General features: G+C 49.0%; 1 long non-coding RNA gene across 3 annotated transcripts in view; it reads left to right on the forward strand.

Annotated features, from left to right (window-relative positions):
* LOC146396236 (uncharacterized) overlaps positions 1 to 24,025 on the forward strand; it is a 160,918-nt gene that overhangs the window by 108,637 nt on the left and 28,256 nt on the right. Inside the window, exon 2 of one of the 3 annotated variants that reach the window (XR_014829200.1) lies at positions 6,412 to 8,850. The exons of the other annotated variants lie outside the window; for them this stretch is intronic. This is a non-coding gene — a long non-coding RNA (uncharacterized LOC146396236). Of the gene's footprint in view, positions 1 to 6,411; positions 8,851 to 24,025 lie in introns of those variants that run through there. 3 annotated transcript variants of the gene reach the window in all.

The following is a 24,025-nucleotide window of genomic DNA, read 5'->3' on the forward strand; positions in this document are numbered from 1 at the left end:
CTCAAGGCATTCTCTCTTCGTGCACGTTTTGTTGTTCTTTCCATACAGGACATGGCCCGAGTGAGCTGCATGGAATGAGATGAAGCGGCCGGTGTGTGCGCAGCATCCGGAGTTACCTTGAAATAGGAACTGGCTGCAGTGCAGCCACACGGCGGCATTTGGAAGAGCAGGGCTTCTTCCCGACTTGTGTTACTTTTTCTTGTTATCATGGGGGAGGAAGAGTGGGAAGCACAGCTGAGCGCTGTGGGTGCCTCCAACACACCTCCTCCTGGACAAGTGGTATTTCCTCAGGGCCCTTCCAGCCGCCGGGACCTCTCAGGGTGCGGTCCTGGCAGAGGAAGCATCCTACACCTCGCTGCCATGCACAGGAGGAAGGGGCGCCAGTCTGTGAGCAGCAGGACCCCCTCCGGGCCTCACCCCCCGCAGACCAGACCTGCTCAGGTGTCACTCAGCAGTCGAGGGAACCAAAGATCAGACCCCTGCCCTTTTTGTTAGAGGTTTACCGGGCGTGTTGGAGGTTTACTGGGCATGTTGGTCTCTCGGTGACACAGCAGCAGCGTGATTTGGAGGCTGGGTCGGAACCGTGAAAGGAATCGTTGTTCACAACCTAAGGAGGCAACACTGCCATTTCTGCCTCTCTGCAGACCGCTCCTCTTTTAAACACACAAGGCTGCTGGCGTTGCTGGCAGGAATTCTAGACAAATCAGGTGATGCTGGGCAGTGTGCCTTGTGGGGGACGTGACCTCTGCCGTCCTATCAGCCGATCCTAGCCGCGCTCAGGTGAAAGGTGGTTCTGAAGACGAGCCCTTGGAGCTGGGGGAAGGCCCAGTCTCTCTGCTTTAACTCTGTCTGGGGATTAAACCCGGAACAATGGGATTGGAGCCTGGACAGTTGCAGCCCAATTTCATACTTGTGAATTTTAATTTTAATCCAAGTGTGTGTTTAAAGACCCTGGGGCGAGGATGGGCTTTCTGAAACACAGGGGCGAGGGTCTGCTCCACGTCCACCAAGCACCCCTGGATGGGCTGGAAGAGAAATGGCCACCAGCAGGAAGTGACTTGGGAGGGTGGACCCCCCAGGGTGGGGGTGGGGAGCAGGACCGGGGGTGAGGGGTGGTTCTGTGCATCTCAGAACGGGCAGAACAAAGCCAAAGCAGCCCTGGGACATTCCCGTCTTCTCTCTTGGATGTCTGTCTTCATTAAATCAACTCAGTCTACATTAAGCTCCCGCCGCAGTAAAAATATACACAACTGAGTCACTTTGACGTATGGCAGAAATTGGCACAACCTTGTAAATCAACTCGACTTTGACTGAAAGCCCTCCAGGGCTTCAAGATGCTCAGGGATAAAATCCCAAAGTGGCTTCCAGGCCACACCGGACCCTAACTAACGAGGCTCTGCCTACTTCATCTGCAGCTCTCTCTTACTCTCCAGTCCCTCCAGACCGCAGGACCTTTGCATATGCTGTTTCTGCTCCCTGGAAGCAGAGTGGGCCCTGACTCACCCATATTCTGTAGAAAGTTTGTTCTCCTAGGTCCGTATCCATCATAAGCACATCAGGACAATCTCTTGTTGCTCCCTTAGCAACTCGGAAAGCAGATTCAGAGTCCCACAGGCACAGGCAGCCACAGCCCCCCCCTGACCACAGGAGCAGGGCTCTGGGCTCCGGGAGGGCGAACCGGGACGACCTGGGTGGTAGAGCCCCATGCCACCCTCCTTGGGAGTTCTGATGTTGCCACTGTCCCCCGAGAGTTCCCAAAAGCCATGCTCTGAGAAGCTGGGGGAGGTCTCCATCAGGGGGCGCTCTGCTTGATCCTGGGTGTGGGCTGCGGGACCGGCAGCTTGTAAATCAGTGCACGCTCGGTTTTGGCAGGTGCCCCGGCGCCACAGCAGAGTGGGGCAAAGGGCACTGAGTCATGAGCCGAAAAGCCAGATACCATCCCGCTCCTGCGTCTGCAGAGGTCTGACTCTGTCCCCCCCATGCCTCAGTCTCCCCATCTGCAGACAGAGGTGGTAATCCAGGCTCTGCCCCGCACAGGTGGTTCGAGGATCAACTGACGCCAAAGCTGCTGGTGGAGCAGCTTCCTGGAGCACCACGGTCAGGAGCAGCCTGGAGGCCAAGGCCAGAATGGCTGAGGGTGGGGCAGGGACCACGCAGCGCTGGGAGGTCTGGAGATGCCACACGGCACCCACAGGGGAACCCAGGCGCCAGGGTGACATTCCGTTGATGATGTCCTGCTTCCTGATCGTGGCCTCTCCAAGTGCGACTGTCATGCTTTTTGCCTCTTAAATATAAACCTCTTCCATTGACTGTCTTTTGGTTAAATCTCATAAACACTCCTGCAGAGGAAAAAGGGCCACAGGACCAAGGAGGTGAGGCATAAACATCCCACCTTGCGGTCCTCCTGGAGCGAGGAGTTGGTTCCACTTAACAGCCCGCCCCCAGCGCCTGCACAGGCGTCCGCCAGACCCCTGCTCTTGCTCACATGTGAACATCTGCCGCCGGCAAAGCAGCCGTCACTACACCCCCAGAGTCACTCCGTAAATCTGCAGGACAGCCCGGTGAGATGGGAGGGGCCGGCAGGTTAACGAGGTGCCGCCTCTGTGATTAATGGGCCGGGGCTGTGCTGGAGGGACCAGGGCAGGGAAGCAGGGCGGAGAGCAAACAAGAGCGAGGATGCACATACATACACTCACGTGTGCGCACACATGCACCACACACATAAATGTGCGCATACCGGCATGCGCACGCGTCACATACATGCAGGCACGCACGCATGCGCAAGCGCCTCCAGGCCTTGCCAGATTATTCCAGGGACCGTGAATGCATTCTCTTTCAGAACTTCGTTCACGGCCTGCCTCCACCCCTGCGCACACCCCCACGCTGGAATAGAAGATTGCAAAGTGGAGAATCGTAACTGGGAAATCCAGATACCGGCGGTGCATAAAGGAGTCTATGGTTTTCTCTAGTTTGGAAGTTTACATTGCATATTTGGGCACTGACTAGGTTAGGAAAAACCTAAACTGTTAGGTAGTGTCCATAGTGGGAAGGCAGAGGAAACCAGAGGAAGCCACTTCCGCCGAGCAGCTGTTTGTCAGAGCTGCAGCCTCACCGCCGCCTACGTCTGTCACTGCCTTTAACGCTCTCGGGGACTCTCTGAGAAGCCCTGCTTCCACACCTTCCAAGTGAGGAAGAGGAGGTTCAAACTGCGTCCAAATGGATATGCAAGGATAGTGGCAGGGCTGGCTCGTGGAATCCACCCCCTGCGGGATCAGACCGACAGCGCAGTAGGGCTGCAGCCTAACTTCCAGACTTACCAGCATTTACAAATGAAACGGCACACCTCTTTAAAACCCTCCCCTTGGCAACTTATTATTTCACTTGGAGGTACCGTCAATTCCTGGTGTCCACCCAGCCTCTCTGATTTTTAGAGCTTAGAGCCCTGAAACGGGCCACGCCTGCCCCGGAAGCCCTCTCAGGCCCCAGCCCAGCACTGCAAGTGGAGGCGCTCATCGGATGCTTGTTAATCAGAGGGTGATGAGAGGAAGGCATCAGTGAGTGAAAGGAATTGCCCTCAATTTCATGGTTGAACAGGTGGTGCATACTTGTCAAATCCGCGGTTGTTAGAAATGAACTAGGGGTGAGAGGAAGGACCATCGCTCTGGCCACCCCCACCTGTGCACTCAGCGCCCAGGCTGGCCCACGAGAGACAGGGACTCACCTATTTGTACATGGGGAGTAGCCTGGTGCCCAGATAATATGCAGAGGCCACCATCCAGGAGGAAGGATGTGGCACTAGTTCGCCTGAAGACCATAGGGGATGAAGGGCTGCAGATGAGAGGGGGGCTGGGAAGCCGAGGCAGCCTGCCCGGTGGCAGGTGCGGAGGCTGCAGCAGCAGAGATGGAGGAGGGGTGGGGTGGGTGGCGAAGGAAAGTAGTGCAGTTGATTTCAGTGCCCGCGGTATGTGAGGGCAGAGGGCAGTGGAGGATGGCACTCAGGTTTCTAGCTTGGTCGATGAGCTGACTACACAGTGTGATCTTTCTTGAAGAGGGAAAATGAGGGACAGGAATATTGTCACAGAAACCAAAGGAGGAAAAATGCTCAGAAGGGGAAAAGTGGCCTACACTGTCAGTCTCTACCTGGCAGTATGGTTTAAAAAAGAACTGAAACGCGGAAGCAGTGATTTCTTCTGCTTCCTACCATGTCTGGATAAATCCCCACCATGGAATGCCCAAAACGTTGTAGAGACCATATGAAGAAAACGGCTTGTAATATGCATGACTGGGTTGGTGGAGAAGGAGAGGAAATTGTTAGAACCTGAAACAAGTGTGAATCGAGAAATAGTCCAGTTGCTGGAGATGGTACTTTCCTGGGGATATCTGCCCATCCCCCGGATTTAACAAGCCGCTTCATTCAGGGATGGAGCATGAACATGAGGGTCTGAACCTGGTTGGGAGTCAAAAATGAAGAACTTTAAAGCTACAACCCCTAAAGGGAGCATCTTCATTGGTAAAACCGGGGGGACCCCAAACAGCGTGCTTTGCTGAAAGAGATGATCTTGCTCCCGGAGGGTCTGGACAAAGGAAGAGAACCCTCGAAGAGTTCCTAACGCAAAGCCCGTACTCACAGCAGGGAGAATGGGATTCACACGGGGCCGTTCCTGGTACTGGAAAAAGGAGTTGAGAATTTAGTCTAAAGACGTTGCAGGGGGTCAGAATGCAAATTTGGAGGAATAAACTTTAAACTGAAGCCTCAGCAGGTAAAATCCTATGGACTATGGAATTCACTATCAAATCCCCAGTTCACACGAAGAAGCAAGACGCCAAGAGACGGTCAGAAGGAACTCCAAATTTCAGAACATGGAGTTCCTGTTGTGGCGCAGTGAGTTAAGAATCCGACTGCAGTGGCTCAGGTCGCTGTGGAGGTGTAGGGTTTGATCTCCAACCCAGTGGGTTAAGGATCCAGCATTGCCATAACTGTGGCTCAGGTTCTATCCCTGGTCCGGGAACCTCCACATGCCATGGGTATGGCCAAAAAATTGTAAAGTGAGACCCACAAAGATGAAGATGGCATTTTTATCAGACACTAGAACATCAAATACACTTCTTTTATCTATTTCAAAAAATAAAAAGATTTGAAAGTATCACAACAATACATTATCATAGTAATGTGTATGAGTAAATACCAAGCAGAACTAAGACAACAGTAAAATATGAAAGATATTGTTAAAAACTCGATAGATGGAGTAAACAACAGAGGCAATACAGCTGAAGAGAGACTGTATTAGAAGATAAATCTGAATAATCTGCATAAAATGTAAACTGCAAAATTGACGGAAGTTGTGAAAAAATAAAGAGATGGAGGTGGAGAAAGTGGGAACGAGACAATATTTGAAGAGCATTTTCTGTACTGTTGAAAGGCTCTAACATGCAGATTAAGAAACTAGTGACCACCAAGCAGAATAAAAAAGGAGAAAATCACTCCAGAAGTAAAATAGGGAATTGAGGAACATCAAAGACAGAGAGCATCTAAAAAGGGAGAGAGAAAACAGAGTCCTTGAAGATGGAGAAGTCTGATCACTGACATTTCAACAGGGGAACCTGGATGACAGTAGAATGATGTCTTCCAAGGATTTTGAGAAAATGATTGTCAATCTAAAATTCTATGCCCCGCACATCTATCTTCCAGAAAATGAGGGTGAAATAAAGGTTCCCCAGACTAACAAAAATGCAGAGAATTCACAATAGACTCTGCGGAAAGTAATTCTAAAGAATATATCTTAGGAAGGAGAATAGTTTCAGAGGAAGGTCTGAGAGTCAGGAAGAACAAGTTTGTGGAACAGTGGTAAACCTTTGGGTAAGTCTGGACATTGGCTGTAAAAACGTGGAAAACAATGCATAACCTGAGAGTGAAAGGAAAGCAAGAGAGCCACACATGAATGAAAGCAAAAGCATGCAAATTGGGAGGGGCAATCAGAGTTAAAGGGACGATTGAAAGTCCTTTTGTAAGGGAGAAAGGTAAAAATATTGCTTTTAGAATTTAAGTGAAAGAAAGGTGGGTAATTAAGGAACAGAAAAGGACAAGGTACCCAAGGAAAGCTATTATACCTATATTAATATTAATATTAGAGCCAAAAAGGCTAAGGCACAAACTCTCCTGGAGTGAACACATATTGATAAAATGATCAGGGAAATATGATAGTTTTAGTCTTATGTGACCTAATAACATCGGTTCAAAATATATAAATAAAAATGGACAGAACCACTAAGGGAGGTGGACCAAATCGCCCACCTAATGCGTATTTTCTCCATTTTTTAAAGTTTTATTGAAGTGTAGTAGATGTTGTGATAATTTCTGCTGTACAGCAAAGTGACTCAGCCACACATATACACACGTCCACTCTTCTCCAGATTATTCCCCACAAGGATTACCACGGAGTATTGCGTGTTTTAACATGCCACACCTAGAGATCGACAGAGGGAGAAGACGACCCCCAGGAAGGGTAGACGCGGCTTAGACGACGTAGTTCAAGGTCTGGGTCGGATGGACGTATGTAAAGCATCACCCCAGCCACCGGAAGGTACTTCTTCTTCTCCAAACACATGGAGCATTTCCAAAAGCCAGCCATACATGAAGCCCAAAGCAGGTCTCAACAAAGTCGAAAGACTCCGTCTCCCATAGACCTTGTTATCTGACTGTGCTATTTGACCGTATTGCAATTGTTATGAACCAATAAACCAGGATACTCTGTCTACGAACCTACTGCAATTGTTATGAACCAATAAACCAGGATACTATGTCTACGAACCTGTGACTAATACCAGCCCAGACTTGCTGATGGATTGACTCAGCAGGTTGATGAGAGCAGGTTCAACCATTGCTTCTGTTAATGGACTCAGGGCAACTCGGGGCACTTTTCTGGGGTGGATGTGCTGCTGGCCTCTCATTCTAGAACTTCTCACCGTCATCCTGCTTAGAGAAATCTTCTCCACGAAAGCCGTGCACTCATTCCACAAATACCAATCAGAGTTTCTGAAAAGGACCGGTGTCACCTTCCTTTATGGTTCACGGGCAGGTCTCTCTGGGCACTAGTGCTCAGACTTGAAGCCACCCTGCAGCCTGGGAATGATGGGCCCACCCCTCATTTCCTTTCAGGCCCCTGCCGCAGGTTGGAAGACTCAGCCACTGTCCCAAGACCATTGATGACAAGCAGATGTAACCCATCCCAAGGAGAATTAGTTCCAGGCTTCTGCCACCTGCTTCCCCAGGAAAGCACCATAGCCCATCCTCACCCAGGCTTTGAGGAAAGAAGCTGCATGGCACATCCTTCTGTTCCCAAACTGCAGTGTATACGCAGCTTCACTGGGGATGTGTGGTCTGAGCTTCTGCCCAGCAGCAAAGTGCACACCTGCAGCAGCCACCCTGAAGCATCCATTGAAAACAGAAGAAAATCCTTCCACACGCCCTGCCAAGGACCCCATCTTCCTGGTCTCTGCTGGGGTGGGGAGGGACCACGTCTTTGCACGTCCTTGCACGTCCATCGCACATCCTCGGGCTCCTTTGCATGTGTTTGCTGGTTGCATTTGAAGTTTTCCAGGCACGTGTGTATTCCAACATGTATTAGCTAGGGTTCCCCCAAGAAACAGACTGATAGGCTGTGTAGGTAGTAAAAGGAGATGGATTAGGAGAAATGGTGTCATGTGATTATGGAGACTGGGAAGCCCATGGCCTGTCATCTGCAGGCTCAGAACAGGAAGAGCTGGAGGTGCAGTTCCAAGGGCAGAGGCCCGAGGGTCACAGGGCCCGCTGGTGTCAGTCCTGGAGTCCAGAGACCTATGAACCGGGAGCACCCACGTTCTAGGGCACAGCCAGAAATGTTTCACCACCCATCCCAGCTTCCCTTGGCTAAGTTGGCATATAAAACTAACCACCCCATGACACCCATTCATTTGGCATTTACTGAGGGCCTGTCGACTCCCGGCTCTAGTAAGGTGGAGATGGAAAAACGGGCCTCCTTCTTCTTGAGTTTATAAACAGGCAGAGGGGCTGCAGGATAGAAACAGGGAGAAATGGTCAGGTGCAAAGGGCCGTGGGGGCACAGACTATGGTATGTGTGTGCATGTGCGTGTGGTGCACGGGCACGCGTGTGCACGTGCATCTGTGCTGATACAGACTTTGCAGAAGCAGTGACATCTGTGGGGGTCCTACAGTTTTCTAGGCCGCCCATGAAAAGAACTCATTGCACAGAAGGAAGAATCAAGGAGAAGGTGAAACCCGATTTCACAACTGATACCTAATTAAAGCCTTTATTCCTTGGCCGGGGCCAGCGCCAGCATCCGTGTCCGTCAAGCTGGGTTCTACAGACATATCTTCTAGTGGGATGTTAAAAAGTTGTCTTCATTTTCTGGATCAACTGGACAGCCAACTGAGAACCAGCTGAGCCTCATAAGGTCAGGCCCAAGTTTGCGCTGTGTTCATGCTGGAGACGTGTAGGCATGGAATTGCTCAAAGGTGCAGAGGAAGAGCAAAGCCAGTCTGTGAGGAGGCAGAGCACGTGCGCAGGTGAGCCCCGGGCTGGGGGCACTGCTCAGGGAGAAAAGAATTCTGAGAGAAGGAGCTTTTCACAAAACACGTGGACCTGGGGGTGTAGGGAGATGCAGAAGAGGGCCCGAGCCACCCAGGATAACAGCATCTTTAGAAGAGACACATGCATTGCTGCAAAATCGCGTCATCCATTCATTAAGATGATGCTGTAAAGAATGATCTTAATGGTTTTATCTGTCCTTATGCATATTTCCTTTCAATATTTTTTGTATAAAGCTATAATAAAAGGTCAATACTTTGGTTAATATTTGTGCCTACGCAAGTGCCACTGTAATAAAAATAATATAAGAAAATGCCGGGCATCCATAAAAATTGTTTTGCCTTAAATGAATCCAGAGAGTCTTCAATTTGGAGAAACCCCGATCACTTTATTTTTCTTTTTAAAAAATAATTGCCTCAATACCCCATACCATATTGCTTTTTTCTTATTTTTTTCAATGTTTAAAACTCTGCTTTTCATTATCAAAAAAGCCAGGCTGTTCTCTTCTTAGATCCATACTATAAAACAAAGAACATGACATTCCATTAAATTAGGCTTTATAAAATGTTGCCATACAGTTTTTTTTATAAAGATGATGAAAAATGTGAAAACATCAATGACTTTTTATCAGAGAAATTTCTTTCACCTCCAAAAGAGACTGGAATTAATTTGTGGAGCTCTGAATGCAGAAGTGGGGGATTGAACTGGCCAAGTTCTTTTTTCAAGTAGTAAAAATGAAAACTCTTGAAGACGAATTTTTCTCATAGTTCTCACACTGGCAAAAGTAACCTCACAGATCCGCACCGTCCTAATTTGGACAGATCACGTAGCTGTCACGTGAATGATAACTTGGGCCGGGTGTGGGTAAAACCAGCTCACCCCATGCATCCAGCAGACTTCACTTAGAAGTCATTTCAGCTTTTCCAAAGGAGATTGTGTCCCTTTGAAATTCCCTTCCAGAAGAAATTCCACCTCTGGTTTTTATTATACTATTGCATTAACTCTTATATTAGGATAAAGAGAAACATACTCTGTTCTCTTTAAACAATAGAAAAGGGAAATGTCACTCACACCCGTCTTTCTTTGGGGGGATTTCTCACACATTCATGGCCTCAAAGGCATTTTTCCTCTTTGGGGGAGAGTTGGCGGATAATTAATATTAGCCCTTGGAAACAGTAAACGTGTTCCTTCCCATGCTTCAAGCCCACCTGCCCGCTTTCGGTTTTATCTTAACAAAGAACAGGATGCCAGCTGAGGTACTTGGGATCCACAGGGACAGAGGCAAGGAAGATTAAGGCAGTTGTGTCTAAAATTACCTGGAAGGAGAAAACGTGGGACAGTGGTCCAACTTGGACCTGACAAGGCTTTGGCCCCCCAGCACCACCTCAGTTTACCAGCCAGCCCCGCACAGCTGCTGTGGGCATGTGGGAGACATGGGGAGGAAGCCTTGTTCTGTTTTGGTCTGGGGGTAAAAAGTTCTTACTAAGTCAATGCTGAAGGCTTCAGCATGCACTCTGGATTATAGTTACGAGAAGAAACACAAACTTTTTGTATTAGAAAACTAGTTTTGAGTGGAAAGCTCAGAGAAGATCTCAGAGAAGAAGGAAATTTCAGAAGGACGCACAGACTGCAAAGAATCATGGAAGATTCACTATTGTTAGTCAGTGTTTTACTGGCAGTAACACTCTTTTTGCTTTTACAGGGGCTGCTTTCTTGTATGGGTTATGTCTTCTCACCATGTTTTGTGTTGACATGGTAGCATCTGGCAATATTTGCAGGGCACATTCAAAGTGCAGGCTAAGCCATTGTCTACTGTCTTCCCTAGTATATTGTTTATTATAAAATATGTAAAATATGTCATAAATTGTTTTTGGTTCTGTTCATTTCATTAGAACATTGAGGTTTAGGCCCATTATCAAGATAGCCCCAAGATGGGATTCCTGCACTGGATTGAGACTTATTGACTAAAGTCTTATTGTCTTATTGGTGATCTGTCGAGCTATGGAGATTTGTCTTATGGAGATTTGACTTAATGCATAGATTACAACCCCGTTTATTAGCTGGATTTCATTATGGTTTTCTCCAGCCTTTCATAGCAGATAGCATAACAGAACAGCATGGCTGTGTCATGCAGAAGGGGGCAGTCCTGTGAAACAGCAGCAACGACGATGCTCTTATCCTCTTTTTTATTAGTCAGTGGATGATAGGAGTGTCTGTCTAACCAGTTTTACTCTCTTCTCTTGCCTATGCTGGTTGAGTAACTTATGGGCAAATTAGTAACCTATTTAGGTTTTTATTATAGTGGCAGCATATGGAACGTCACAACTCTGAGAACTGAAAAGTAAGACTTCCCTGGACTTATCTGAAGTAAGACTTCCCTGGATGGGCTTAGCAGCAGCACAGAGTTAGCAGAATAAAGGTTTGTGAACCTGAAGATAGTTAAACAGAAATGAGTGCATCTGAAGAGTAAAGAGAAAAACAGAAAAGAGTGACCAGAGCTCAGTGACCTGTGGTGCAATAAACCTCTGAACAACTGTTTTCTGTGCACAGCCTCAGTTTTTCTGTCACACCACACGTGAACCACACTGTTTTCCTTCTCTTCCTGCCTAAGGACCAAATCCTAGCTGCTCCTGCATCCTCAAGACCAAGAACACACATGGCATAAATCCAACACTGAGTCAGTACACAGTGAATGAATGGGTGGGTATTGTTTGCCGAATTACTTGCACGTGTGAAGCAATCAGAATTCTCCAAAGTAAGGAAATGGTTAAACTATGCATATCTGTATGATGGAACAGATTACACACCCTGAAACTTTTAACCTTGAGGAATATTGAATGACATGAGAAAAATTCTCCCAAGATAGTATTAAATGAAGATAGGAAGATATACAAGTTTATGTGCAACATGATCTTGCCTTTCCTTACACATGATATCTTTCCATTCATACAGTTATATGGGTATAAATATTCAGATGCTTGTTCATGCACGTTATTGCCAAGTGTCACTGTCCTGGGTGATACGTCTCTGTGTGTGTCTCGTGTGTGTTGTGTGTGTGTATACATCAAACTAGCCATGTCCTCACGGAGTTTATATTCAAGACGGAGAGACAGAAAACAAAATAAATAGTTGCATATTTAATTAGGTGACAAGTAGATGGATTAAAACAAGACAGGGAAGGGACATCAGGAGTTCCCAGGGGAACTTTTAAATAGGATTCTCAGGAAGGTCATTCGAACATTGAACCATGACTTGAAGGAGCCACCTGGATGTCTGAGAGAAGACCGTTCCAGAAGGACTAGGAAGTTCAAGTCTCTGAGCTGGGAGGGGACAGGAAAGTCTGAGACCAGTGGGGGGGCCGTTGTGGCTGCTGCAGAGGGAACCAGATGCAGAGCAGATGCAGGCAGAGGGGGCCTGGGCGCCAGGCTAATGGGGACCATGAAGGTCCTGGCAAGGGCTTTGGTTTTTACTCTCAAATAAGACCATTTTGAACAGACAGGAGATGTGATCTGATGTAGTTTTGAAAGACTCATTCTGGCTGCTGTATCGAGAAAAGACTCAAGGAGGCCAAGGCGGGATCGTGTGTACGTGTGTGTGCCTGTTATGTCGGCACACACATAACAGTGTGTGTATCAGTGTATCAGTGTGTCTGTGTGTGTGAGTGTGTGTCTGTGTGTTCCTGTGCGTGTGCCTGTGTGTGTGAGTGTGCGTGTGTACCTGCCATGTGACTCTGGACAAGAGTGAGACACTCACCTCAGGAGGAATCTCGGACTCCCCATCTATAAAGTGGGATCAGGGCTTATGGAGTTATTCTGGGGGAGTTTGACAAGTTTGCTATGACCTGTAAGATGGCTTCCATCCTAAGATGTCCCAGAATGTCAGTCACCTGTGTAGTTGAACAGGAGCTGAATGGACACTTGGTGAAACACATTGAAATTTTTAGTTCTTTTTCTGAGATTAAGAGCAGGTAGTAGGAGAGAGTAGTTGGGGATTCAGAGGGGCCCTACCTTAGGATCCAAACCACCCTTGACTATGGGAAGCAGTTCAGAGAACTCATTAGAATCTGTGCTCACGGGGTCTCCCCAACATAACTGTGTTTCTTGTGCTCCCGCGAGGCTGTGTGTGGAGAGGCGCTGGCTATTCTTGGGTCTTGCATAGAGTGAGGACTCATAGGCTGTTGCTCAAAGCTGTAACCTCTTTGCCAGACTGTAGACTAAGGAGAAACCTATAGACTTGTGTTTCCCGGGGAGGGGGCAGTGGGAGGGGGTGGACAGGGAGTTTGGGGTTGGTGGACGCAAACTGTTGCATTTGTCATGTTTGGGCAATGGGGCCCTGCTGCACAGCACAGGGAACTGTGTGTGGCTGGGTCATTTTGCTGCACAACAGAAGTTGAGAAACACTGTAAATCTCCATTGTAAAAAAAAGGAGAAATCTGACTGCCCGTTATGTGGCTCTGACAGTTTGTTGACTACATGCTCTTTCACAGTCTGCAGCAGGCTGTATTTTCTCATTCCATGGTATTAAGAGTGTTAAGTTATTCTTTTTCACCCTTCTTTCTCCTCACCTCAAACACTGAAGCCTCTGAGCACCTGTGAGGTTCCTCCTGTTAATTGTATCTGGAAATTAAACCTGGTGGGGAGGTTTAGCACGACTTCAATGCACCTTTCAGTTGAAGGTTGATCACAACTGGATCCTTTCATTCTGTCCTCTGCCCTTTATTGGAGGCCACTGCTTATAAAACAAGGAACAGGTGCCCTGATCCTGTGTGACTGCACGGGTGTAACCGTGAGCCCCGACTGTTGAGCCGCCCGAAGCTCTTGAAGCCTGTGCTGTGTGTCTCTTGATTTCACAGGCAGCTCTGCCAAATGCAGTCTTGCTGAAGCCACAGTGACAGCATCTCTCGAACAAGGCAGACAATTGAGGTCATTAAGGCAAAGCAGCACGTACGGATAGCCCGCCCATGGTTTTGAGCAAGACTGCTTGAATTTTGATTTTTGGGCCAGGCTGACCTGAGCCCGGCAGTGGCCATAGCAGAAGGACAGCTTTCCCTTTGGCTGCCCCTCTGGGGTGGGTCAGTGGGACCCTTGGCACAGTCCTGTCTACCCACCTCTTCTGAGAGTCAGGTTTCCATCCAGGTCAAGGTGCCACGTCTTGCTGGGGAGAGTAGTGCTGAAGAGGACAGCTCCCCGCGGGCCCTCTGCAAGGACGCCGCCCCGGGCTGCAGGAGGGGCTGTCTCTCTCCCTCCCGAGGTGCTGCTGAGTCTGCAGCCAACGTCAAGGAGAGGAAGCAAGAGCCTCGGCGTCGTCTCTGCCTTCCCTGAGCCGAGATACCACGTGAGAGTTTCCCCATGAAAAGCAGTCTCTGAAATCCACACCCTTTGCTCCACGACAGTCTATGTTGCCGTGGCGACATTCTCATGTCAGGCTCTGACCCCTGTCATGCGTGGAAGAGCGTGTGAAAAATGATGGCAAGTTTCAGAAGAAAGCAGTCTGGAAGATGAGCGAGGAGAGGCTGGTCCTTAAATGTCAGCCAGTATCGTGGAACTCGATGTGAGGCAGAAATTTAATCATTCAGACTAACGATGGAGACAATTTGAAAATAATATCCCAAGGAGTAGCGTAGCAATAAATGGTATGAAAGGGAAGTTTAAATCGATGCATCGTATAGATTATTAGAAAACAATTGTGAGTCGTGGAGTTGAAGGTTATGAGAAAACGGGTATTCATCTTTGCTTTTTATGGACTTTATAAATTCAGATTTGAAAAGCCTTAACAATTCATGCACGGATCAACAGGGTATATTTCAGTGTAGACGGTCTTCAGGTATTGTTCTTTGAACTTTCACAGTTTTCATGGTGCCAAAAAGAATTACATTCATCTACCAAAAAGGTGTTAGAGTAGGCATTGGAGATTTTGAGCTGCGTAGCAGATAACAATTCTAATTATAAAAGTTATCTCTTGATTTCCCAATTGAAACGCTCTGTGGAGGTAGACGAAATGATAGTTAATGCACTAAGTGATTTTAATTTAAAAAGGAGAGAGAAAAGAAAAAGAGACAGCAAGGTTGGGAGGTTTTAGGGATCTCGTCAGAGATGAGATCACTTGCTGTAGGCAAGTTGACAGTTAAATTTCCTCTAGTGGATCGAATGGCCATTGCAGTTGGGCAGCAGAGAACACCAACTAGAGAAGTGCAGAGGACTGCGGATGTGCTGAGAGTCCGTGACTCGTTATTCCACTTTCTAGATCCTGTTGCCTGTGCCTCTTGGTTTTGTGAATAGATGGTTTCAGAACAACGGAAGACAGCACATGTCTCTTTCTAGCGAGACGTCGGTCACTGACTGTGGCCAGTCTGCATGGAGGTTAGATCAATGCATTAAATTCTCTGGGCTGGGGCTTTTCAGAGGAGTGCTCAGCTGACTTGCTAAATCATCATCAAAAACATTTAAATGAAGCCATTTTTAAAGGTTTTTTTTAAAAAAACATTTGTTTCTTAAAAGTTAACTTATGCATAATAGGAAACAAAAAACCACAAGAAGCAAAAAGCAAAGCCAACCATAATCACAAGCAGTTTACAGTTTGACGTGTTCTTCTAGGTCTTGTTTGTGAGTCTACACAACTTTAGTGGAATTAAAATCAGGCGGTTACTGGAGTTCCCATCGTGGCTCAGCAGGTTAAGAACCAGACTAGTATCCATGAAGATGCGGGTTCAACCCCTGGCCTTGCTCACTGGGTTAAAGGATCTGGTGTTGCCACAAGCTGCCGTGTAGGTTGTGGGTGTGGCTGGGATCTGGTGTTGCTGTGGCTGTGGTGTAGGCCGGCTTTGATTCAGCCCCTAGCCCGGGAACCTCCACGTGCTGTGGGTGTGGCTCAAAAAAAAAAAATCGTGCAGTTATACATCCCTGTTCTGTTTAGTCAAATGCTGTTAGTTTTTCCTCCAAGTCCCTTGATCCTGTACATCTGACGGCCCCCCACCCCCACCCCCACCGCCTGTCCTGGATAAAACGGGATTGAAGGAACCGAAGAAGCAAGATTCTGCAGCGAGCAGAGCTGTCCGAGTCTCACTGTGCTGGGGACCCCGCTCCCCCAGAGCGGGGCCGAGGCTCTGGACCACTGTAAGCCACCCAGATTTGGAGGGGACCCGGCTGGATTTTTCATTCTTCAGCGTCCTGTCCTCCCGCGCCCTCTCGATGGGCCTCTCCTGGAAGCTCACGGTACGGGAGCTTCTCTTTGTATGCGCATAGTTCTTTCAGATCTGAAACACTATGCCCTTGGCGTTTGTTTGTTTTAACTTGAACTTGTATCATCCCGAGAGGCAGATAATAAGACTTTTCTTTTACAGAAGTTGGAGAGATTGGAGAACCCAAGTTCTCATCACGCCCATGGACAGGTGCCTTTAGGGGAACTTTTCCTTGTCCCGCGCTCTGCCCTGTCCCTGCTGCCCGCCCTCCCAGCCTCGGTTTCCCAGCCCATCACCATCGCCCTGCCCAGCTCCCCTCTCCTGCCCATTGTCCCCATCACTGTCCTCACTGGCAAAGCCATCTGCCATCACCCTGTCACCGGTGTGGCCACGAGGCCCCCATCCAAGAAAAAGGCATGACAGGCTGACTGTTTATTACACCCCCGTGAGGCTGTTCATTGGTTTGAATGATGTTAAAACATTTAAAGGATGAAACAGTAAGACATTCAATGACATTAAGCAATTTTAAAGACAGGAAAATAATAAGAGGAATTCCCGCTGTTGCTCCGTGGGTTAAGAATCTTACCACGGCGGCTCAGGTTCCTGCGGAGGGGCAGGTTCAAGGCGCAGCCCTGGCGCCGTGGGTTGAAGGACCTGGCGTCACTGCAGCCACAGCATAGGTTGCAGCCGTGGCTTGGATTCAATCCCTGGTCCAGAAATTTCCTATGCCATGGGCTTGGCCGTAGAAATACCACTACCACCGGTAAGAGGAAGAAAGGGATAGTGTCTATTTACACACAGTCGCCGTGTTTGACACTCCCCATTCCGTTTGGAAGGTTTGGATCGCTGCCTGTTATCACTTTCCTTCTGCCTGAACATCTGCAACACTTAAAAAAAATTAGAGTGTGAGTTTCCTGGTGGCCTAGGGCTTAGGATCCGTGCTCTCACTGACTGGTCTGGGGACTGAGACTGCACATCAAGAGGCTGCACTGAGGCAAAAAAATAGAGTTAAAATTGGTCAGAAAAAAATAAATTGTCCTCCCTGCCTGGGGAAACCATGGGTGAGCAGTTTTCTGTCAGACCCAGGCCTTTCAGGGTGTGGGTTGCCTTCCTGGGGCTGCAATAACAAAGCATCACACCCTGGGTGGCTTGAAGAGCCAAATGGATGTGCTCACGTCTCCCAGACTGGAGGCCAGAGCCCAAGTTCAAGGTGTCCACAGGGCGGGTTCCTTGCGAGCCCGTGTGGGAGACCTTGTGCAGGGCTCTTTCGTGCTCTGGCCACTGCTGGCGACCTTGGCGTTTCCCTGGCTTGTGGCCGTGTCATCGTCTCCACATGGCCTCCCCCCCTTGTATGTGTCTGCACCTAAACTTCCGCTTTTTATCCGGACTGCCATCTTATTAGATGCCCCCCCAACTCCAGTGTGACCACATTTTAACTAATTACCTTTGTAATGACCTTGCTTCCAAATTAGGTCCCATTCTGAGGTCCTGGAGGTTAGGGCTTCAACTATGAATTTTGAGGGCACACCGGACAACCCGTAACAGGTGCTGTTTCCGGCCTGGAGTTCCCTTGTTTCCCACCCCCACCCCAGGCTCCCCACGAAGTAGGCAGGGACCAAGGCTGCAGGTGCCAGGCAAGGGGGTTGGTGTCAGGGCACTGGGACACCCCCACTGGACCTGCCGCCGGTCCCCTGGAAGGCAAGCTCTGTCACATGATGCTGTCACCCCAAGATCTATCCCCTAATCATCTTGAAAGAAAGGATAAAAGGGGAGTGTCTACTGTGGCTCAGCGGTCATGAACCCGACTAGTATCCATGAGGATGCGGGTTCAATCCCTGGCCTTGCTCCATGGGTTAAGGATCTGGCGTTGCCATGAGCTATGGTGTAGGTCACAGATGCGGCTCAGAACTGGTGTTGCTGTGGCTGTGGTGTAGGCCGGTAGCTGAAGCTCCAATTAGACCCCTAGCCTGGGAACCTCCATATGCTGCAGGCGCAACCATTAAAAAAAAAAAGCAACAAAAAAAGAAAGGATAAAGGGGGTAGAAGATTTTTCCATCCTTTAAAAACAGACCCCAGACTTTGAAAACAAACTTACAGTTACCAAAAGAGACAGGCGGGGCAGGGATGGATGGGGGTTTGGGGTGGGCACAGGGGGACTAGGTATAGAGAATGGATGGTCAACAGGGACCTGCTGGGCAGCACAGGGAACTCTGCCCAATAACCTATGTGGGAAAAGAATCTGAAAAAGAGGAGTTCCCGTCGTGGGGCAGTGGTGAACGAATCTGACTAAGAACCATAGGGTTGCGGGTTCGATCCCTGGCCTTGCTCAGTGGGTTAGGGATCCAACATTGCTGTGAGCTGTGGTGTGGGTCCCAGACGCGGCTCAGATCCTGCGTTGCTGTGGCTGCGATGTAGGCTGGTGGCTACAGCTCTGATTAGACCCCTAGCCTGGGAACCTCCATATGCCGTGGGAAGTGGCCCTAGAAAAGGCAAAAATACAAAAAAAAAAAAAAGAATCTGAGAAAGAATGGACATGTGTGTGTATATACGTACAACTGAATCCCTTTGCTGTACAGCAGAAATTAACACAACATTGCAAATCAACTCTGCTTGGATAAAAATAAAAAAAACCCAGACCCTACCTGCCCTGCCTGTCCCCTGCCTCTTCTGAGGAATGAAGCCATGAGGAAGAGCCTCACCCCTTTCTCAGGCCCTGGACGGCGTGGCGCTTGGTGTCACCTGGGGCCTCGAATACTTTGCACTCAGCCTCTTTCCACACAGCACCCTCCCCCTCAAACTGGCTCTTCCTGCTGTAACACCGAGTCCCGCCATCACTTCATTAGCGTTCATTAGGGTCCAAGTGGAGTCTGACCTCTGGCCCTCAACTCCGCCCACCCGGCCATCAGGCCAGATTCTCACTCCAGCCGTGGAAACTGCTAGACACTGCCAAGAGGGAGCCCTCGCCCCGGCCCCCACACAGTTATAAATACTTCAAAGGACCGTAAATGTTTTCAGAAGAAATCACAGCCGATCAAGAAGCCACATGGAGAGCCTTGGGTCAAAAACGTCACCCACGGATATGGTCCTGAGCGCCAAGGTCGCCGAGGAGCTCGCCCAGACGTGGCAGCCTGCCGGGGTGCAGCCGGCTGGTCCTTCCCTGCCACCGTGGCTCTCGCCTTCGTGCCCTGCATCCTCCAGACTCACCCCCCCCCAGCCGGGCCTCTGGGGGCACGTGTTTGCAAGAGGCAGACTGTGCTGGGCAGGACGCTGCGACCGCTCAGGACAGCCGGGGTCCTGTCTGCTACCTCAGGACCGTTTGACATCCCCAAACCAGGCAGTCACAGCCTCTAGGGGCCAGGAAATCCAGAGACAATGTCCTGTCCACGCCACGGGCCTCAGCAAAGTGCCAGCTTTGCAGCTGAAGGCTCCCCAGGCCCCAGACAGACGTGTCTGTCGCTGGTCTCCCATCCCAGGTGCTGCGTGACCAGTGGGAGCTTAGACAGGGACCCCCGTGTCTGGCGCTCAGCAGAAGAGCAGGAGGCATGACGTGAAAGAGCACACAGCGACCAGAGGACATCATGGAAGGCTTCCTGGGGGAGGTGACCTTGAAGAAGGTTGAGGGGAGGAGACTCATGGGAACAGATTTGAATAAACGTGACTATTGCAGGAATTACTGCACTGGATCAAGAAGTCTTTGTTGTGCTGACTGCATGCAGGGCAGGATGTCACAGCTGTGGTAGAGGAAATAGACCAGCTCTGACCTTGACTCTCAGAGAGGTCACGTCGAGACTAGTTACTACAGAAGTAACTAGCAGTGATAAACTGCCAGGAGCTGCTGCCAAGAAACAAGCAGGGCCCTGTGACAAGGGATGACGGGATTGGGGCTTCTCCTGGGATGGGGGTTCTGCAGGGCATCTAGAGGAGCAGAGCCTGGAGTTGGGGAGGTGGGGGGTCCGGGGGGAAGCACAGTCCCAGACTCAGCACCGGAGCGGGGGTTGGGGTCCTACCAGTGATGAAGAAGTTTCTGGGCTTTGCTCTAAGCGCAGGGCATGCTGGCCTGTCTGGAATAAGCACAGTGGCTGCCATCTGCCTGTCTGAGCCGCCCTGGCTGCAACCGGTGTGGGGAGGACAGTCAGAAAGTGCTGCTGTCCAAGCCGCAGAGGGGGACGTGGCGAGAAGCAAAGGGACCAGGCGCTTCTGCGGGTGAGGGACGGGCAGCGTTGGCACTGACGGGACATGGCGGAGGCGGGGAGAGAAGGTGAAATCGAGGTCCCTTTCATTCTGTGCCAGCGGACGGAGGAACCGTGGACCATTAGAGCCACGGAGTCGTGGGCACTTGACCTGAGCTGCATCTGGCTCACTGGCCCTGAACAGCGACACCCCCAAAGCTGGCTTTTCCTCCCTGGAAGCTGGGCCCCATGCCCAGCTTTACCCAGATGCTTGGACCCCTGGGAGGGGTTGGTTCAGACCCTTGGAGCACAGTTCCTCCCTGGGCGGAGCAAACATCATCAGAGATGTCCTTCGACCTTGAAGCTGCATGTGAGCTCTCAAATGCGTGTTCTCATGGGCAGTTGTAGCTGTGATTCTATTCTGCTGGTTTCTGAGAAGGCCAGCTGCCCTGGGTCACTGCCCTGTGGCTCCAACGTAACAGCAAGGAAGCCACAAAGACACCGGAGAACACCCGGAGCCTTGGAGCCTCAGACCCGAGTCCACCTCGGGCTTCTCGGCCCCGGGACATCCTGAGAGTCAAGCTCCATTCAAGTCAGGGGCCGTGCCAACATTCCAGAGGGTCAGCCCGCCTGTTACCCTTTCTCTGGCCGCTCAGTCATAGGAGACCTTTGCTTTCTGCAATCATGTGTCAGCAGATTGCTCTTTTTCAGGAAATGTGTCCCTTTCACTGGCAGCTTTCTGCAGACGGGAGCAAGGAGCGGGCAGCCCCCACGTGGGCAATGACGGCCCCACTGCGAGCCCACCATGGGCGTCTGGGCGGCACAGCCTGGTTAATGAGAAACACGCCCGGGGTTTCTGCTAATTTGGTTTCCTGCCAAGACAAATCAGCCCTGGTCGTTCCCACTTCCCTGGGGCCCAGAGCCGCCCGGGGGGGGGGGGGGCTCCTTGAAACCCTGAGCACGAGGAGAAAGGTGTGTCCTTTGATAATTAACCAGGAGCTTTGCTAAGTGGGGTGGGAGCGAGGGAGGGCTGGGCATCCCTCTTCAAGGCTGGGTGAGGAGGGGCTGAGTGAGGAGAGAGTGGTGGCTTAGCACAACACCCGCCAAGCCCAGGGAGCTCCACTTAGCGTGACACAGGACAATTGTCCCCACCTTCCCCCTTTCCCTGAGCCCTCTCATTCTCACTCGAACCCTCTCGGCCTCCTGTGCCTTGGACAGGGGCCCAGTCTTGGCCCTGCCCCCTCCCGGGGGCACCAAAGACTGCGGGACCTTTTGTGAAGAGATCTGGGGGTAGAAGGTCAGGCTTCAGACTCTGGGTGGCAGGTGGCCCTGAGCTTGGGTCAGCAGGGTGGCCTGACCCAGTCACATTTCAGATGAAACCCCACTGCTGGCTGAGAGGAGCTGGGGACGTTGCTGTGACATGATGCCTGCTTCCCTGTGTCTGTGACTTCTAGGGGACTGATCAGGGGCCACTGCTGGCAGAAAAACATGGTCCAAATAAGACTTAGGCAGTAGACATACACCTGGAAGGCTGGGGACAATGACCTCAGATGCAGGCAGTCCAGCCCCTGCTTTGGTGGCCATAGGTCAAGCCCGTTGGAGGTAGCACCGTGGTCTGGTTTGGACAGATCTGGCAAAACAGTACTGAAATTGGAGAAGGCACAGCCCAGGTCAGAGTTCAAGTTCAGAGAGAACAGAGAACAGGGTAGCAATTGGCCTGGGGCTGGGAAGGAGCCAACTTGCGAGGGGCCACAGGCAGGACTAGCACTTGTCTGCAATCGACTTGTTCATCTCCTATTCATGGAGACTGTATTTTCCGGAATGATGCTGAGGCTGCAGAGGACACCTGCCAAAATTAACTTACCTGTCCTAGAGTGAATTGTTTCCGAAAGAATGTTTTTCCTTCACATCTCCGTATTTTCTCCTGTACTGCTGGCGGGTCTTTTCAGAACACTTATGATGACAAAGCCCCGATAGTTTTCCATCAGGTGATCATCTGGGATCTGAAGTTCCAGGACTGGTGGGTGTGGTGCAGCCCCTTCTGGAAATACTGGTGCCCAGGAAGCCTTGAGCTTAAAGAGTTTCTGGACTGAGTGGGGACATCCTGTTTCTGCAGCCTGGTTCTCTGACTTTGGGCAAGGGGTTTTATCTGTTGATAACCCACATTTCAGCTCATGTTATCTGTGGTTCCTTTTCTAGAAACAGCAAATGAAAAACTTCAAGCTCCAGACCCAGCTACCCAGGGTCCTTCTCTAAGTTTACAGAATTCATTTTTTTAGATCTAGGAGACTTTCTTCTTGAACACCAGCTCTATTTGTTATTGGAAAAGAATTACTGAGTGAATGCTGATCATTTGTGTCTTTCAAAGAATGGTCCATTTCATCAAAGACAATGAACTTACTGACATAAAGTTTTCATAAACTATCTTCATCTCTTAACCTTTAATATCTAGGATGGTTAAGTCCTCTTGATGAATTGACCGCTTTATAATTATGAAATAGCTTTCTTTATCCCAGTTGGCGTTCTTTGTTTTGAAATCTACTTTGTCCAATGTTAATATCACTGTAGCTTTATGTAAATTAGCATCAGCAGAGCATGGTATATCTTTTCATCATCCTTTTACCTTTCACCTATTTGTGTCTTTATGTGAAGTGGGTTTTTGTGAGCAACATAGAGTTTGGTTCTTGCTTTTTATCCAACATGGCAACATCCACCTTTTAATTGAGGTGTTTAGGCAATTTATACTTAATATGACTATTGATATGATTCACCTTAAGGCTGTCTCTTACTATTGGTTTTCTTTCTGTCCCATCTGTTCTTTAATGTCCCATCTGCCCTCTTTGGGATTAACTGCGTGGTTTTTATGATTCCATTTTATCCCCTTGTAAGGGTCATCAGCCATAGCTCCTTCTTTTGTTATTGAGCAGTTGCCTTGGGGTCTCTGCCAGACGTCTTTCAGTTACCACAATCCACCTTACGATGATACTATGCCATTCCCTGTAGAGTGTGGGTAACGTACAGTGATGCACTTCTATTTCTCCACTTCTTTTAGCTTTTGTTCTTTTGAAAAATAAAAGGCTTTATTTTATCTTCATTTGGGGGAAGATATTATAGCTGGGTATAAAATTTTAGGCTGACAGCTTTTTTGGTTTTGTAATTTAAGCCTGTTGCTTTACCATTTTCCCACTCATACTGTTTCTGATGAGAAATCTGTTCTTGCCTTATTTTTGTCCCTCTCTATAAAATTCCATTTTTTTTTAGATTTTCTTGCCTTTATTGGCTCTGTGCAATTTTGTTGTGATGCATTTTGTATAAATTTCTTCACATATTCCTCATGATTGTGATTCACTGAGCTTCTTGGGTCTTTTAGTTTATGATTTTCACATCAAACTTGGAAATTTTTTATTACTATTTCCATATTTCTTCAAGTACCTTTTTAATTTTTAGAAAATTTAAATTATTTATTTATTTATTTATTTAATGGTCATACAGCATATCGAAGTTCCTGGGCTAGGGTTGAATCTGAGCTGCAGTTGTGACCCACATTGCTGCAGTCAGATCCTCAACCCCTTGTGCCATGGCAGGAACTCCAGTTTTCTTCAAATGCTTTTATATCTTCCATGTCTTACATAACCTTTGGAACACATGGAATGCAGTTATGATAACTATTTTCATTTCTTTGCTAATTCTAACATCTGCATCTGGGCTTATTTCACTTTACTGATTTTTCTTCTCATTATAGGTTCTTTTTGTTTTCTGCCTGCCTGATAATTTTTGATAGGATGCCAGCTTTTGTGAATTTCATTTTGTGGGGCATAGGGTATTTTTGTTTTTGTTTTCTTTTTTTTTGTCTTTTTGCCTTTTCTAGGGCTGCTTCCTGTGGCATATGGAGGTTCCCAGGCTAGGGGTCAAATCAGAGCTGTAGCCACCGGCCTACACCACAGCCACAGCAGCATGGCATCCCAGCTGCATCTGCCACCTACACCACAGCTCACGGCAATGCCAGATCCTTAACCCACTGAGCAAGGCCAGGGATCAAACCCACAACCCCACGGTTCCTAGTCGGATTCGTTAACCACTGTGCCATGACGGGA

Source organism: Sus scrofa, chromosome 15, assembly GCF_054392235.1.
Source record: "Sus scrofa isolate SSC_HxYL_T2T_F1_AM1 chromosome 15, Sscrofa_HxYL_maternal_Yorkshire_Landrace_v2.0, whole genome shotgun sequence".
Lineage (NCBI taxonomy): Eukaryota > Metazoa > Chordata > Mammalia > Artiodactyla > Suidae > Sus > Sus scrofa.